The sequence below is a fragment of the Pinus tabuliformis genome, chromosome 4_2, assembly GCF_031772625.1.
Source record: "Pinus tabuliformis cultivar Carrire ecotype Pingquan chromosome 4_2, CPIR1, whole genome shotgun sequence".
NCBI classification, from domain to species: domain Eukaryota; kingdom Viridiplantae; phylum Streptophyta; class Pinopsida; order Pinales; family Pinaceae; genus Pinus; species Pinus tabuliformis.
Window position 1 is genome coordinate 105,270,866 of NC_142304.1, and position 19,486 is coordinate 105,290,351.

A 19,486-nucleotide genomic window follows, 5' to 3' on the forward strand; every position below is an offset into this window, starting at 1 on the left:
TTTGAGCAATTTTATGTAGAATTATTATGCTTGTGTTCTAACTAGTTGTGACTATGCAGAGGTATGGTGGCGAAGGGAGATGGAATTGGTGGTTGCAGGAGGTGAGGAAGGTGTGGAGAGGTCCTAAGAAGTCTCTAGTACCCTTATGGATACTTTCATTGTGATCAAACTTTGAAAAATCACTCACATGAACTTCTACAGGAGGCTACAGGGGATCTACACGATGTTCTACAAGAGGATCTACAGGAAGAGGCTGAAAGTGGTTTTTGGAGGTTTGAAGGTGGAAAAATGGTGGGAAAGGGAAATTAAGGCTGGATGGAGGCGTTAAGGGGTCTAAGACTCTGTCAATGAAGATCAGGATTGAAAGAGATGGTTGGATTTCTTCAAAGGTCAAGAAAGCAATTTTGCACAAAAACGCAGAAATTAGGGCAGTTTGGAGAAGTATGGCGAATGAGTGGGGGAATCTTTGGAGATGAACTGGAGTAGGTTTTCTGATGGAAGAATGATAAGATGGAGTGTTCTACAAGTGACCTGCACACTTACTTTTCAAAGCTGACCCAAGCAAGAACTTAAAAAACAGAGTTTTACCTATTTTAACCTAATTCTGACCTAAAACTAGAAAAGTGTTGAACAGAAATTTATGGTTAGAAAACTATGCAAGAAAGCCATGGGAAATGAACAAGAAATGATCTAATCATGTGAATCCAACTGATATCAACTTCTCCAACTCGAAATCTCACACTAGAAATTGCATTGGAAAGCAAAAACAATGTTTTTGGTGGTAGCAATAGTGCGTTGGTCTCAAATCATGGTCCCATAGACGGAGAAAGGAGATCAAGGACTACTTGGTAGCATTTTTGGATCTTTTTCTGTTACTATAGAAAACTATCTAATCAACCTGAAGCAAGAACAATTATTCTAACCATCAAAAGCAACCTAACTAACAAAGCAAGATTTAACCTACACAACAGAAATTATCTCATGAATGCAAGAAAAATCATATAAATACACAAAGCAGGTGATGGGCACTTGGGTTAGGCCCAAAACCAAGAGCTGCAACCCTGTAGGAAAGATCAGTGTTGGTTCAAAGCTGAATCCATCTTCATTGATGAAAAAAAAAATAGTTACATCGCCAAATTGTCTGCAAAAAGAGCTCAAAAATGAGCTGAGTACAAGGCTGCACTAAAGTGTGAAAATAGACTATCAAATGGCTAACCTACTGAGGCTTGAAGTCTTATTATTTATACAAGTGATGACTCCCAACAGTCCTAAACTTTAGGAACTCAGCAGCCTAAAACTATAGATAATAACAACTTCACTAGACCTGCTCAGCTGCCCCTTGGAATCATCATTTGTGGGCTTTTGTACTCCGATCTTTGATGGAGAACTCGAGGAAGGGGTCATTAATGAAGGAGACACCCCTCCTATAAGTCCTTAGCCCTGTTTCCTTGAGTTTGGCTGCCAATATGCTCATAAATGCCTGGTCATTGTCCAAAAATTTCCAAAAATCTGCAATAAACACTCATTAGACTATGTGGCAAAGTGGCTATCCCCATTCACTCTACTGACATAAATATATTCAAAAACATGCACAAAACCATTGAGAATGGTGGATTAAATGAAAATAATAGGCGGAATGAGCCCATATAGTTACCCATTTCTGGGTCTCATCACATAGTAAGTTTATGTTTACTCTCCATAAAGAACAGAACAATTTCTACTCATATTGTGATTCCTGAAGGTCATAGAAACCTATATTCAAGGCTTGCCTAGACATCATTGAATTGCAGTTTTTTTTAGTCAACTTGACGATAATATTTATTTCATTATAAAATACCTAATCTATAAAAGTTGGAGGGCCTTGCCTTAAGGACAAGTTTGCAACCAAAATATCCTACAAACATGCATTCTCATTTGTCAAATATAGAATCATAGCATTGATATTCTCATAAAACAAAATGACATCATCTATGCCATATCCTACACCAATCAAAGAAAATTGAGTGGCATATAAAGAGAAATATTTTATTGCTTCAAGTGATGTTTTGATATTTCCTATAGACTTTGACTTTTTTATCTGAATTCAGCATAAAGTGCCCATTGCATCTAAATGAACTAGGTTCTTTATCCTTATGGAATATGGCAATGTGATTGTAAATATGACTAATCATATGGTTCTAAATTATATCCTTCCTATACACTCAAAAATTAAAAGGATACAAGTATTCAAAATCTTTCTTCATGTCTTTCAAGAGATATGAGGGAATTTCTAATTGTGGGTCCCTTAAGGAATATATAATCCCAAACCTAAGTTTTCATTTGTTATGGCTTGATCAGAGCAACATTCCTACAATAATTTCCTAATTTTGAAAAACAATGAGCAACAATGTAATAGGCCATATCTAATATGGAATTTGATAATGAATCAATGAGAAATTGGCCATCCCACTGAATTGATGTTCCAAGGTGATATATAGAATAGGCCCACTAATTCAACCAACTTAATGTATTCTCAAATCCATGCCTAGCCTCATCCTAATACAACTCCATCTTGGTCAAAAACTTTGTTTCCTTTTCTTTCCACTCAGGTTCACCATAAGTTATGAACCATTGGTCGGTAAGGGCCATAGCACATTCATCACCTAACCTATATATTATTATTTTTGTAGGCCCCTATAAAGGATTTCCTCATCTCCAATATATTTTTCCTGATTAATGGTCTTGCTTCTTGAAATTTTGTTCCCTTGAATTCCCCCACAATCATTGTTCCATTTGTGAAATCTATAGGATAGGTTAATATCTTTGTCTTCGCAAGTTTGTCTTTGTCATTTGGGCTCTTGATATTCAAACAAATACATACCTTTTTAGATGACTTGTCCCTAAATTCTAGAGTGTTAATTGTATGGATTACATTAAATGATAAAACCCATTCATCCTTCACAAGGAAATACGCCTTGAGGGAAGGTTTTAACTTAGATCTGACAAGGCCATATAATCATTAATTGAATCATTAGCGACACTAGTTACTATTCTAGTGCCTTTTTCTATTACAAATGTGAGCATATGAACAACATACACAACTACATTGACTATTCGAGGTGACTTTAATGATAAACCAATCAAATCATGGCTAAATAGCTCTAACAAGCATGTGGCCTTCTTTGGGATCTTATACATATGTTGATATGCCAGATTAATGGATTATCTCTCAGTGATAATAAGCACATCAATATCATTGATTTGAAATGCACCATACACACCAATCCAAAATAAATAAAAAATTAGCACTCCATATAGAATGGAGTCATATTTGAATAATTTTAAGGTGGTTGAATATATTCTAGCATTCCATAATTGAACATACTAGGATGGGAATTGTAAATCACACACATAACCACCACCACAAGGTAACTAATCATAAAATAAAAATGCATCACAAAGAGAGAGAGAGGATACAAACACATGAATTTTACCAACTTGTATCCTATAGTTATATCTCGCTTTTGGGTTGGTATGACTTTGTCATATGAATATTTTAAATATATGTTCTAATTGGAAACATACTCATACACATTATTGAGAACTAGGATAGTGACTCCAATGATTTCATACATCTTGTAGGAATTTAGAGGGTAAGTTCCTTAGATAGAACACCAAAGGATACCGCTCAAAAACAGATTGCAAAACAATACACCAATATTCTTGACATGGTTAAAACCCTCAAGGAGGGAAAGAATCCACAACCTCAACCAACGCAGCCACTTCAGGCAATTTATTAATATAAAAGAAAGAAAATTTACATAAGCTTTTCTCATGAATGGTCACCTTACAAATTACCCTCCATGCTCTTTAAATAGAGATCATGGACCAATTGGGTGTTAATACAAGGATCAAGTGTCGGTAATACTGAGGAGAGAATGAACCATCAAATCACTTCATGTCTAGAACTTATCATGACCGTCAGATTGTAAGTTACAAAACGTACATAGTAAAGAAATACACTTTACCTAACTATACACTAAACCAAGTTATACTTAACTATTTCCTATGTGTTGGAATATTCTAACATCCCCTCTTAAGAACAACTTGGGATATGATTGAAGGATGTACAAATATGACACAATAGAAGAAGGAAGGAGGCATTAGAGCCTATCCCTCCTTAGTGACAACTTCCTGAACTCCAACCATAAATCAAAGTTTAGTAAATTTCACCTTTGTGAGAGCCTTTGTAAATATATCTGCAACTTGATTTTCAGTTGAACAATATTGCACTTCAAGAACATGGTCATGAATGAACTTTCTCATGAAGTGCATGTGTATATCAATGTGTTTGTTTCATTGATGTTGGAGTGGATCTTTGCATAGTTGAATGACACTTTTATTATCACATAGAATTGTAGTCAGGTGTTCTTGCTGAAAACCAAACACAAATAGGATCTGATGAAGCCACATGGCTTCCTTACTAGCTTCTATGGTGCCACGATACTCAACTTCTACTGAAGAAAGAGAAATGGTACCTTTTTTATTGCAAGACCATGTAATAGTGTTACAGGGGAAAGTGTCTATATAGAACTGCTCTATCCCACTAAGGTGTGACAACTGCCTTAGAAACAAACAAAGTAAAGCTACTTTCGTTTTTCCTTTATGAATTATAGATAGAGAGGAACATAAAGACCAACCTCTGTCTTGCGCTAATCTCCTGGTTTGATTCCTCTCTTCCTTGATAGTCTTTTGCTACTTGTTCCCTTGCACGCCCGGCTTCACAAAGTACCTGTAAGATCACAGTAGGTACAAAGACATGGATCTATAATCATAAAAATGTAGGATCAGATATAAATTGACCATACAAATGCAGCGAATATCAATGACACAAGAGCATGGAGGAAAACTTGAATAGCTTTTATTGATAAACAAGAAAGAGCCAAGAGGAGTTACAACCAGTTGTTCTGAGCCCAGCATCAACCTCTCAGCAAGGAAGCCCCTCTTCACCTCATACAAATCTTAGATCACCCAACAATCTAATGTTTGTCTCAAGAAACCAACAACAATTCCTTACAATATGAAAAATTCTAGCCTCTGGATCTCTGGGATGAGGGATCCATATATAGATATCTGTAATGGAGATGAGTCAGCTTATGATTTGATTAGTGTCTTCCCTCTGATAGTTCTCACTTCCACTTGGAGATTGATGATCTCTTACTCATTCTTGGTTGAATTCAGAGAGGCAAGTTTCACAGGAGAAGTTTTTGGAAGCTTCCATTGCCTCTCCACCTCGCAGAATGACATTTCCATTTGTCATTTCTCACCCATCGCACCCCATAGAAGGGATTTTTGAAATGAAATGCACCCACACAGTGTATTTAGGTGAGATGCAACGCACTTGGCCAATGGAGCAGCTGAAATGATCCTGTTTTGACCAATTTTGAGCAGTATTTTATGGAGAACTTCTGGGAGAAGCTGTAATCTGTTGACCTTGTTCCTTTAGGGGTTAGAACAACACTTTTGGGGACTTAGGAGCCACTGGTTTATGGAAATTTCATGCTTGGGGTTGTAGTTCCCAAAAATGTCTATAACAATTGCCCCCTAAAGCATGAGGTCGTTAATCTTTTGATGTCGGGTGAAATGCTTTATTATGAGGATCCGAAGTTCTTTCAAGATGGGAGGAGACCTGTACTAAGATACAATACAATACATTATCTTCATAATATTTTCATGATCTAGTTGAGGCGGGCATTCCCATGCTCAGCTTTATAAATTCATTTTCATGTACACAGGACAGACAATCGTCTGAGTGTAGACTGATGATTTTGGTAGAGCCATCATCCCTTTGATTGGATGCTTATATGTGCAGCAATGATGTACATTTGATGTCTTTATTTCCATGAATATATATCACAGCCCAGATGGATGAAACTAGATTCGGGGTCTTCAATCTCGTTCGATATTCACTTGAAGTACAAGTCGATCCATGTGAAGGATGTTTGGAGTCGAACATGGAAAGACATCGCCTGATTACCAGCCAATGATGTAAGTTGTTAACAGGCGCGAGAGGAATCACCGATAATGATAATGACCCTCAAGGTACTGCAGTACAATTCATGTGGTGTGAATAGAGGACTTGGCATCGAACACCACACAAAATCTTTCGGTCGAAGGCCATTGATGTAACCTATCACCGGAAGTGAGAAACTTGCCATTGAGGCATGCAAGCTTCAAAGTACTGAATGGGATGTTCCTAGATCGACTTCTTGGATAATGAGCTGATGTCAACAAGAAGTGATCCATCACAGGAGGGCCTTAATGAATCCCACATCAATGACACAGAACGGAGAAAATGATTTTAATGGAGGTGAAAACGATTTGGTGATATAAGTTCAGGGTGGCGATCATGAAAGAATGGAGTATAAATGTATGGTAGTGGATGAGACATAGGTGAATTCTCTGAATGACTTCTCTTGAACATATCGGCGACACTGTTGTGATGGATTGGTAGCATTAACCCCAAATGTGGATGGTATGATGGTACCATGGTGATGTGACCGATGAATGAAACAACCCAACCCGACTCGGACGCGAAGTGGAAGTGACATGTTCAAGAGCGACTTGCTACCAACAAAGTTTCTTCATGTTTTCTTTCCAATTTTCCCCAGTCATTGCTGACCAGTACCTCTTTATTTTTGTCAAGCTTGAGGAGGATAACATAAGCTTGTTCTATAATTTGACCTTCGGGAAAACCCATCGCTATGTTTTAACGAGCCTAGCGATAGTGAAACTCGTTCTCATCTATAGACAAGTTTGTCGCTATTAAAATTTTAACGAGTTTAAAGACAAAGATAACTCGGTCCTTTTCAAGTTTAGAGAGCTTGGAAAGGACGTAAAGGTAACTCAAAAATTCCTTTTTCGTCATCTAATCCCTTAAGTCCGAAAAAGTATAAAACAATACAGAAGGGATGAATTGTCGATACTTTTAACGAGCCAAACAAAACAAGCGCTCGATATTTTTGTGTAATAATCTCTCAGGTCCAAAAAAGATTAAAATTTAGAGGAGAGATAGCACTTCCGGTCCATTTAACGAGCTGGAGAGGCCAATGGCTCGGTAATCTTTTCATATTTTACGAGTCAGTTGAAAAGAGCTTAAAGGAGACTCGTCTTTTGAGGAACGAGTGATAAAATGGGTAGCAACTGATTCCAGGTAAGGTTTGGAATTTTCCAATCACGGTAGTGTTACAAGGATGGCTAGTGAGATCACTCTTCACAACTATTCCTCAAAATGGGTAAACAATCAAATGGAGGTGAATGATCGGCCAATGAAAAAGTGGAGGTGATGGTGCAAACACGGCCAAGGCTTTAATGGCTGAAGTACTACATTCACGATGGTTATTTATCGGGGAATAGTTCATTTTTTAATGAGCTTAAACGCAGGGGGAAACATTTGCTCATGGCTTATGTTTATTTTTTAACGAGCTTGAACTATGTGCTAAAACTGCTCGATGTGGGTTTATTTTTTAACGAGCTTGAACCTTGCGGTAACACTACTCGATTGAATGGTCTCTTTTTGACTTTACCATAAATAGCTTTGTTTTTTGAAAGATTGTACTGTATTTTCAAATGCTTCATCAAACTAGTTAGAAATGAACAGTATATGCTTGAAAAATGAGTTATAACACTAATATTTTACTTTGAACTATGTAAAAAGTAATTGAAAAGTGCTTTTACCTCTCATTTTACCATTTCATTTGAACTTTGATTTGTTGGAGCTTTGGAGGTGCTTTCCCCCTTTGATTTTCATCGGCTGATTCCAGGAGATTCTGTGGACGATTCTCGGCACCGTCTGGACTAGGTAGGAGCTAAAGTTGAGATATTTCATTTCATGCTTTCCATTTTGCATTCTAAGCTTGATTCCTGGTTTTTCTGAGCCCTTGGGGTTTGAAAAACTCGTGCTGCCTTCAGCGCACCCTCTGTGTATCGAAAGGTGTGTTGGATGTTGGCCTGTCCACTGGCCATCTGACATGCAACGCACCCAAAGCACTACTATAGGTGCGATGGGCACAGATGGGTGAGAAATGACAAATGGAAGTGTCATTCCGCGAGGCGGAGAGGCAATGCAAGCTTCCAGAAACTTCTCCTGTGACACTTGCCTCTCTGAATTCGACCAAGAATGAGTAAGATATCATCAATCTCCAAGTGGAAGCAAGAACTATCAGAGGGAAGACATTAATCAAATCATAAGCTGACTCATCTCCATTACAGATATCTATATATGGATCCCTCACCCCAAAGATCCAGAGGCTGGAATTTTGCATATTGTAAGGAATTGCTATTGGTTTCTTGAGACAAACATCAGATTGTTGGGTGATCTAAGCTTTGTATGAGGTGAAGAGGGGCTTCCTTGCTGAGAGGTTGATGCTGGGTCAGAACAACTGGTTGTAACTCCTCTTGGCTCTTTCTTGTTTATCAATAAAAGCTATTCAAGTTCTCCTCCGTGCTCTTGTGTCATTGATATTTGCTGCATTTGTATGGTCAATTTATATCTGATCCTAGATTGTTTATGATTATAGATCCATGTCTTTGTACCTACTATGATCTTACAGGTACTTTTTGAAGCTGGGCATGCAAGGGAACAAGTAGCGAAAGACTATCAAGGAAGAGAGGAATCAAACCAGGAGATTAGCGCAAGACAGAGGTTGGTCTTTCTATTCCTCTCTATCTATAATTCATAAAGGAAAAATGAAAGTAGCTTTACTCTGTTTGTTTCTAAGGCAGCTGTCACACCTTAGTGGGATAGAACAGTTCTATATAGACACTTTTCCCTGTAACAAAATGGCGACTCCACTGGGGAAGAATTAGTTTGTTTGTTTATCATTCCTTGTTGTCTATTTCATAAACTTATAGGTAGCATTCGAACTGCATTTTCCATAGCAAATGCAAAGTAGATAAACGCTAATTTAGTCCATCTACGGGACCTGTTTATGATTTAGACAACTGATTCACAAATTCTCTAATTTCCCATGTGATAGCTCTTAGATCCTCCTTAGATCTACCCATGATTGTTGCATTACTGATTGCCTTTTGTTCGACCAAAACCCATGAATTGAACTGCAAACTGTGACCCGGAACCCAAACAGAGTCTCGTTTCTGGCCCAGCACAGGTACTGTTCAGAGAATCTAAACTTCAGCACACTTCCCGAGTGGAGAAGGTGTGCTGTATTTCAAATTCTCTGTGTTACAGGTGCGCTGATCAGACTAGGCTTTGTGCAGTTTTGGTTTCTATGATTCATTCTTTCCAGTTCTATTCCTGAATTTTGTTGTCTGTGATCAGTATATGTCTGTTTGAAACCCCTTTTCCTTGCTGTTATTCCGCCTCCTTTGTACAAAAGAACTGTAAATGTTTTTGTGTGTTTGTTGAGTCACTTTCAGTTCTCCTTTGCAAAAGTAGCGTAATCGTACTGTCGTCCTTTGATTTGAAACTGTCGCAAGTGTCGATTTCAATCGTAGGAAAGAGTTTGATTGTTGTTGATGGTCGATTATCTTGTTACTATTGTTTTTGGTCTGAATTTGTAATTTTTCTAGTGTCGAAAACAAGTATTCATTTCAAAATCGTAAGGTGTTGTGATCGTCTCCATTTTTTATTTCGAAAAGAAACTTGTTGATATTTGTCGCTTGAAAAGAAATTCAGATTTGTGCATCAACTTTCTTCTTATCATTCATATACTAAGAAAGTCGAAAACCAAATACATGCATGTGCATTTGCATATAGACAGTCTGATTTCTTTGATTTAGGAAAGTGCATTTAGAGTGTGCTCTTTTATCTTTGTGAAAATATTTTGTCTTTCTTTCCTTAGTAGCTAGGGTTTTCATTGCACAAAGAAGATAAAAAGATTGTTTATCATCTTAGATTGCATTTTAGGAATTACATCTACATCTCACGGTGAACCTGAAAGGCAAACTTCATAAACAAGATCAACTATAAAATAAATTCAATGAATCTAACAACGCTTTGGAACTTAACGCACAACATTTAGAAGTCTAGGCTAGAGACGTATTCTGGCATCGTAAAGCCTTGTAACTTTTGTTCTCACTGATGGTTGGGTGATTCCTCCACTTTGAGACGATAAGTGCCAGTACGGACTTGTGCTCCCACGTAATGTTGAATATATTTTGGGAGACCCCAATAGGCTTAATCCTAATCCATAGGAAGCAGTGTCTGCCGCCCTATCGATCGCAATGCACTGAACACAACATTCGGGAAGATTGATTGCCGTACCATAAAAAGTATTCTGCAGTTTTGCAATTGGTTTGGTAATCCCTCTACCTAGATTTCCAGAGCAGTCCCTTTCGTTCCTTTTCAGACTCTTTAACAGAAAAGGTCCATCTGAGCACTTGTCACTTCAGGCTCATTAAAAGTCGAAGGACACTAGAGTCATATTTTGTTTTTTCGCGACTCTTAAAAATTGAAAAAACAAGTTGTGTCAAAGCGTCTAAAATTCATTTAATTCGAAAACATACTTCCCATTTATTTTAGTTCATCAAGTAATCCGCAATCGTGGAAGAAATTCCATTGAAACCCCGCCGTTCGCGGAGGCTTACAAGTCGACCGTCTTTGTCTCCGGAATCGAAGCTAGTACGGACAAAGCGAACTCATTTAACCGGTTCCAAATCTCCTGTTAAAGTTAGAACAAGTGTTCCAACAACATCAGAGACTCCGGTTACTCCAAACATTTCTAGAAACCCTGCCTCTACAGAAGAAGTTCAACAACCACAGAAGGATAGTAGTACTGATCCTAGTCTGAGAGTAAACACTTGTGTTACCGAACCAGTTCCATTTACAACTGGTTTGGAGAGTCTTGTTCCTCAAACATCTGTCGCTGCCGATTCCATACCTTCTTCGGAACCAGAAATATTCTACGGACCTGACGGTCAACCCCTTCCACCTGGTCTGATTGCCATAGAAGAGATTGTGGAAGATCCTCCAACTAGTACTCCATCGCAATTTGGAGTCGGGATCACTCTTTATCCTTCTTCATCAGAAGTTAGTCTACCGCCAACAGAATCTCCTGTAGAATCTCTAGGTAATATTTTGGATAGACTAGAAATGTCTGAACAACCATCAACATCTAGGACTGTGTCGTCTGACACATCGACGTCAAACCTCCCTGTTATCACTCCAACAATGTTCGCTGGTATACCATATGTCCCAACTAGCTCTCAACCGCTAGAAGGAGCCCACTCAGGGGCCATTTCGATAGTATGGTCTGTTCCTGTTTGTTCATTCGGAATAATATCCAGAAACTCTTATGTTGAGTCTCAACAAATTGATCCGTTTGGAGGTCAATTTGGGCAGTCCGTCCCTCAAGGGCAAACCATTCCCTTGAGTTCTGGATTACCATCGTATGGGGGGTAGTATGCCCTTTCATTATCCCCTTCGGGAGGACAACCATATGGGAGTTCACAACAAAATTCGGGTTATGTTGGAATTACTTCTAGCGGTTGGGTACCAATACTACCTCAACAACCAAGAGTTGTATACTCGATGCAACAATGCTTACCTATGTCAAATATACCAACTATGCCAGCTATTTTGACGGTGTCGCAAGTTCAAAGCGCTGCCTATTGTATGCCAACCTCAAGTTTCTCAGGTTGTAATGCAACAACCCCTTGATCCCTGTGACTCAACCACAATCGCCGACTGGTGGAATGACACAGGTTCAGACGGGTACAATTACCCACCGTCTTGGTCAAAATGTTAGTATCGAGAAACAACACATGGCTTCACAACCATGGCTAGTACAATACCAACAACCGCAATTCCAACAAGTATACCAAGGTTCTGAGCAACAAATATTTGCAAATGGTGGATAGCCATATATTCAAAACGGTCAAAATCAACCATTTTACAATGGTCATGCCCACCAACCTTACCAAAGTTACCAACATCAAATGCATTATGCCGGTATGCAAAGACCAACTGCTCAGGCAATCCCATCTTATCTTGGGTATGCTTCACCTAACCTGAACCAGCAGTTACCCTTTGTGGCAACTTTAGAGTTACCTAATTTAAATCGGTTAACAAACGATCCAATCGCTTACGCCCCTTGGTGGCCAGCGATTCCGCATAAAATTACATCAGATATTCCTAAATTTAATGGAAATCCGGGTGAAGATCCATCGAATCATGTGATGACCTTTCATCTGTGGTGTTCATCAAACACCCTAAATGATGATTCGATAAGGCTTCGCCTTTTTAAGAGGACGTTAACTAGTCTGGTGGCAAAATGGTACATCGAATTGCCTAGAGCTTCATTCGACAACTTCAGTACCCTAGCCACAACCTTTTTAACCCATTTTCAATTACCGGTAAGGTACGAAATGGGAATAGAACTCCTCATCAACTTCAAACAGACAATGGCCACTCACATATTTGATCATATACATGAGTGGCGACGTCGTCGTAGAATGGTAAAAACGTATGTTCCCGATCAGCTCTTAGCTGAATGGTTTATCAAATCATTACTACCTTCCATCACGCAAGATGTGGCAAAGGGGGGAGTCGTAACAGAAGAGAAAGTTATTGCTCGTGCGCAATATTTGGACTTGATTTACACTCAGTCTGGTATGCTCTACGATAAAATACCTGATGCCCCTAGACCAGAATTCTCAATTCCTCCTCCTCCTAAATCAAACAATGACTCTCATGCCGGCGATGGCATGATTGGCGCAATAGACACGAAATTGACAAAGGCTACATCCAAAAAGGCCTGTAATATTTCAGGTCAAAATGCAAAAGATGAACTTCTTGCCTCGGAAGTAAATGCCGTATCGACAGATAAAGGCAAAGAAACCAAAAAACCAGGGGGCAAGAAGAAAGGCAAAAGGAAGAAGAAGAAATAGGAAGAATCATCACCTGAAAAATCTTCTACAAACCCTCCTGGAGATATGAAACCAAAAAATCCATGCTTTATATGCGATGAGGATCATTGGACCGTAAATTGTCCACACAGAGCTGAGCTTAAAAAAATCTTCAAGAATTCAAAAACCTCCGCAGTGTTAACTAATTCATTTCCAAATCCAGGAACAAATCTGGTTGAGAGTGGAAATGCTTCCCCGTCTCAAGTGCTAATGTTGTCGGTTTCAAAACAGAAAAAATGATTCTTTGATATCGACGAGGAACAAAGATTATGGGAGTCCACAGCTGTCGAACAACAAGGATAAAGATCAACCTAGTAGTTCGACAACAACTTCGACAGAAGTTGCGCCACCCATCATTCCTGAATTGACAATAAAACCATCGAAGGGAGTAGTACACAAGTCGACATTTAATCCCCGCGCTAGAGCGGCACAACATTATAATATAGTGGAAGATTTGGCCCAATCGCCATCCGCTATGTCGACTCTTGAAGTACTACAAAATTTCCCATCCCAGAGGCAGGCTTTATTATCAGCCATTGGTGGGATAGACCCAAAGGATTCCAATCTTGTATCCTTTGATCACAAAGGATATGATCCTTTATTACTAGCTCAACTAGCTTTCCTTGTTCAAGTGAAAGCCCTCAACAAAACTGTTCATCGAACAATTATTGATGAGGGGGCATCTACATGCATTATGTCGATGAGTTGCTGGAAAACTTTAGGATCTCCAACCTTGTCGCAATCTTCGACGACATTAAAAGCATTCGATGGAAGAACATATACCCCATATGGTATTCTAAGTAACTTAAAGGTTGAACTAGGAGGGAAAACAGTAGAAATAGATGTTGAAGTAATCGATGGAAATCTCGATTACAACATCCTACTAGGAAGACCATGGATATATGCTATGGCTGCCGTTGTTTCGACCTATTTTAGGAAGATTACATTTCCCTTCCAAGGAGGAATTACAATCGTCGATCAACAAAACTTCCTCCCCAATGGTTCTCAGGTTACAGGAAGCATCCCTATGATCCATGGAAGCCCCCATTCGCTTCAAAATATCGGAGTAGGCCTACTAAAAGATCCTATATTAATGGGAACTTTCGCCCTTCCTCCTCAAATCAATCTGGCGGAAGTAGCTTCGGTAGGAACCTTCAATATGATATCTTCTAAAAAGATCTCAAAAGATGATATCGACATGGATCATGCAATGGTTTGGCCTCCAAGCCCAACAGAAATATTGTAGCAATCAATGTTCCTAGCTTGGAGGGCAAACCCAAATCAACACTCATCAAGCGTTTGGATAGATAGGTTTGAGGAATATGGTACCCCTTCAGATCCTTGGTCGCGAGTGCATGTCACCGATGAAGGAACTGTTCAATCAATGGTAATTGAAGGCGCACCATGGAATGATTCCCACCATCGTTCCCTTCTTCTGGATTGTGGAGAAGATACTCCTGATGACCTTTATCATCCTTCAGTTTTTGATTTTCTATCAAATACTGTAAACACGGTGGATTCCGAGAGAAACTTGTCCAACATTGAAGAGACTATCGCCATAAATATCTCGACCAAAATAGATGTTGTAGAGAATATTTATGTTGGAAAATGTTGTTCTCCTTTAGAACTGGAAATATATGACGCTCTTTTTCGAGAATTCAGAGATGTCTTTGCTTGGTCATATAGTGAAATTCCAGGCATTGACTCGAGTATCATTGAACATGAAATTAAGATGTATCCAGATGTCAAACTAGTACGACAACAGCTACGGCAGGTGCACCCCAAGAAAGCCGCTGCCATTAAGGTAGAAGTTGAGAAACTTCTCCATGCTGGTTTCATTTACCCGATTCCTCTAACCGATTGGGTATCGAATATTGCCCCTGTTATGAAAAAACAAGGAACAATTAAAGTGTGCGTCGATTATAGGGATGTAAATCAAGCTTGTCCAAAAGACAACTACCCTACACCCTTCATCGACCAGATAATTGATGAATACGCCGGATGCGAAATCTTTTCATTCATGGATGGATTCTCCGGGTATAATCAAATAAATATCCGCCCACAGGACTAGTCAAAGACTGCATTTATTTTTCCATGGGGCACATTCGCATATCGAAAATTACCCTTTGGTTTAAAGAACGCAGGGGCGACGTTTCAGAGGGCAATGAATTATGACTTCCATGACATCAAAACATCATTCAACCATACCTTGACGACATTCCGGCTCATTCGCGAAAGTGGACTGATCACCCGCAGCATTTAAGAGCAATATTTCTACGTTACCGACACTAAAAGATACGACTCAATCCACACAAATGTGTATTTTGCGTCAGTTCTGGTCATTTGCTTGGCTTTGTAGTCTCAAACGACGGGATTTGTCTCGATCCATGTAAGGTTCAGGCAATCATAAATTTGCCTCCACCTTCGAATTTGCTTCAGATTCAGAAACTCCAAGGGAAAGCAAAATTTCTGAGGAGGTTCATTCCAAATTATGCCAAACTTGCTAAAGGTTATACGCATCTTTTGAAAAAGGGAGTACCCTTTGTCTGGGATCAGGTTGTGCAAGCTTCCTTTGATGCTTTAAAAGAATCCCTAATGAAAGCATCATTAATGTACGCTCCTAATTATCAAAAAGATTTTAACCTGTATCTGGCTACAACAGATACGACCATCGCAATGGTTTTAGTTCAAGAAGTCAACGGAATCGAACATCCTATATATTCTTTAAGTAAAAACTTAAATGATACAGAAAGAAAATATTCTTATGTTGAAAAGCTAGCGCTTGCAGCTGTTCAAGCGATACAAAGATTTCGACACTATGTCCTCTTTCGAAAAACTACCATTCTGTCAGATTGCAACCTCGTGACTTATATATTGTTGCGACAATTGCTGGGGGGCAAATATTCAAAATGGATAACAATCCTACAAGAGTTTGATCTGGAATTTGTAAAATCCAAGTCAAAGAAAGCTCTGGTTTTCACAGAATTATTATGCGATCTCCCATCGTCGTCCAACGATGAAACATCCGAAGAAGCAATCGTGGACGAAATTTTGTTTCTGATATATTCAAGCAATGAGTGGTATGGAGATATAATAATTTATCTCCAAACCCAAAAATATAGGCCAAACACCTCCCGCTCTGAAAAAAAACGTATTCGATACCAAGCAAAAGACTACATGATCGTCGGTGATACACTTTACCGTCGCAGTATCGATACAGTTCTGAGAAGGTGCCTCACACATGAGGAGGCCGAAAAAGTCTTGAATGATTGTCATTCAGGCGCGTGTGGGGGGCATCAATCCGGTTATGCGACAGCGCAAAAAATATTACGATCAGGATACTTCTGGCCAACAATGTTTAAAGATTGCATAAACGCAGTCAGAAGTTGCCATGCTTGTCAAATTTTCGATAGAAAAACCAGAAGACCACCCACACCTCTACAGCCAATAGTTGATGTCGGGCCATTTGCCAAATGGGGCATCAATTTCATGACATGTAACCCCACCTCGACCGGGGGGGATGGGTATATCATAGTCGCGGTTGACTATTTTACCAAATGGGCCGAGGCGATGCCTACATTAGATAATACTGGTGAAACAACTACCCTCTTTTTTTTTCAATCATGTAGTCGCCAGATTCGGCATACCACAAGCTATAGTCACAGATCATGGATCGCACTTTCGCAATCACATGATGGTCGAATTAGCTGCCAAACTAGGGTTGTCTCACGACAGCTCTACTCCATATTATCCGCAAGCCAACGGACAAGTTGAAGCAATCAAAAAGGTCCTGAAACGCATGCTGCAAAGGATGATTGGAGTTCACAAAAGAAGATGGCACCTAATCCTGTACTCAGCTTTGTGGGCTTACCGAACATCGGTAAGGAATGCAACCGAGTTTACACCTTTTCAACTAGTATATGGCCTGGAAGCAGTCTTACCAATCCAGTGCGAAATCTCGTCTCTCAAACTCGCAATTTATCTCCTCCCCGGAACTTCAGAAGAAGAAGCTCATTTCTTGGAACTAATCCAATACGATCAAGAATCCGATAAATTGGGAGCAGGTAAATTTAAGTCTTTATATATCGGCCCCATATTGTTAAGTGGGTGTTAGCAAAAGGATCCTACAAGTTAATGGATTATGACAGAATTCCACTGGCGCACAACCTCGTAACGGGTTGTACCTCAAGCGTTACTATGCGTAATGGTAACCTGTATGCTTTTGTTATGTTTTTGTTTTCGATAAAGTGTTTATTTTGGTCAAGTAATCCACTTTTTACATTTGTTGCAGATGTAAAACCTATTGGAGTCATGTGTTGGATATGCCAACGGAGTGAGTCGTAATTCGCAGAACCTATCTTCCACGGCCTGGGCCATTTTTGATCCAAGCGGCGAGTTAGTAAGTTTCAGAGGGGTATGTATTGGTCGATCAACGAATAACATCGCTGAATATAGCGCGTTGATAGAACTTCTCTCTGATGCCATCACACATGGTATATGCCGACTGATTGTCAGGCTAGACTCACAACTCGTCATACTATAACTCACTGGTATCTATTCTGTCTGAAATCCAGCTATTTATCGAATGTGCCTAAGGGTTAAGATTTTGGAAAGACAATTTAATTTTATCAATATCAACATATTTCCAAAAACTTAAACACATTAACTGACTCATTGGCAAATTATGTGTTAGATAGACATTTGCAACATTTATAAAAAGAAGCATACCATCAATGTTTGCATTTGGATCATGTAACTTAACCAAAATAAAACTCCGAAAATAAAAAATATATATAACTGTTTATGGTTTACACATAATGTTTTGTAACCAAGACAAAATTGGTCAAATGATCAAAAAACTAAAAAATGCTAGGGGGCACCCTAGTCTAATGATGCTCGTGATAGCAAGTCACAACCTGTGCGATCATGCGTAAGAGACGAGTCCATCGTCTTAGCACACCAGTAGTATGCCGTTGCAACCTCAAGGGTAGCTCGTCAGTCCTCACATCTGGAATACCAAGAGTGAGGCCCTCGACCTGCTCCTGTAATGCTGTGAGAGTCTCGGCCACATCGAGGTCGTGAAGGATAGCCCTTCCAACAGCCTCTCCTGCTGGGGCCGCAGCTGGCACTCTCAGGCGTGCTACAGGCCGAACATGACCAACATCTGCATGAACACATGAGCTTGATTAAAGTCTTGACAGAATAAAGCACAAGGACATTATAAATGAAAAATGATAAACATGAATATGGTCAAAGAATTTACCAATGGTGCCCCACTGTTCGCCATCCGGCAGTACTAAATCTGGATCACCCCAGAAGTCCATGCCAGCATATGGATACTCGGAATAAACCATCTCCTGACGATCAAACCACCTGAAGAAGGTATCAGAAAATGAAATCTAAGACTGACCAGCATGCCTAGAAATATGGTCAACCCATCTCTACATACGTGGTTCAATAAGTGAAGGTAAATCGAGTGCAATATACTGCGGCTCAATCAGTGGTATCTTTTCCAAGGCAAAGGCAATCAAAATAGAACCATATCCAAAGTTCTTCAACCTCCCACTCTTTACCTTGGAAAACTGTTCTTTCATCGCAAGAAGTACTGTGTCGCACCAGTTGAACACCTTCGGTTGGAGGCATTCCAAGGCATACTGCATATAAGATCGGTTGGCTACATGAACAGCCGCACCACCAGCCATCCTACCAAAAGTAAACAGAATAGTCCTGAGGGACCTGTCAGTGACATCACAGATGATGATCTTATCGTCTTTACTCGGCTGAGATCCCTCTCTGCAATACCAGCGAACATAATCTCTCACAGATTCACCTCCTCGGGTCGAACCTGATAAAGAGATGGGAGCACCCCGCCTCGACAAGCCAGTCAAGAAATAGATGTCTACTACAGTCAAGGGGATGGATTTTCCCCTGATCTGGAAAACTTGGTTGGTAGGATCCCAAGCATCGAGAAAATATTGCAGTAAGTTTATATGTTGTCTCATGCTAGAAATGCGGAAAAACTTCAGCAAGCCACAGTTCCGCAGTGCGTTTACTGTAACCGAATCATGTAGGGCAAGCATGTCCTCTTCTTCATGCTCACGTTCTTGCCATGTGATAGTCATCTTACTCCAAATATCTCGAAAACAAACAAGAGAAGAGTTAGATTTAGGTGAGATGCAACGCAGTTGGCCAGTGGATCAGCTGAAATGATCTTGTTTTGACCAATTCTGAGTAGTTTTTTATGGAGAACTTCTTGGAGAAGCTGTAATCTGTTGAACTTGTTCCTTTAGGGGTTATAACAACACTTTTAGGGACTTAGGAGCCCTTGGTTTATGGAAATTTCATGCCTGGTGTTGTAGTTCCCAAAAATGTCTATAACAAATAGGTCCAAGACCAAGAGTGAATACATAACTTGCAGTAGAATTCCAATCATTATGGTCGCCAGCTCAATCAGAATCAATGAAACCAACCAATAGAGGAGATGCTTCTGCACTGTAATGAATCCTAAAAAAAATTGTACCTTAAACATTATGAAGTATTATTTTCTCTTCTTTCTAGTGATTTTCATGTGGGTTTTGCA

At 39.5% G+C, this 19,486-nt stretch overlaps 1 pseudogene; it reads right to left on the reverse strand.

Annotated features, from left to right (window-relative positions):
* Positions 1 to 19,486, reverse strand: part of LOC149168504 (leucine--tRNA ligase, cytoplasmic-like) — a 119,589-nt pseudogene that overhangs the window by 68,157 nt on the left and 31,946 nt on the right.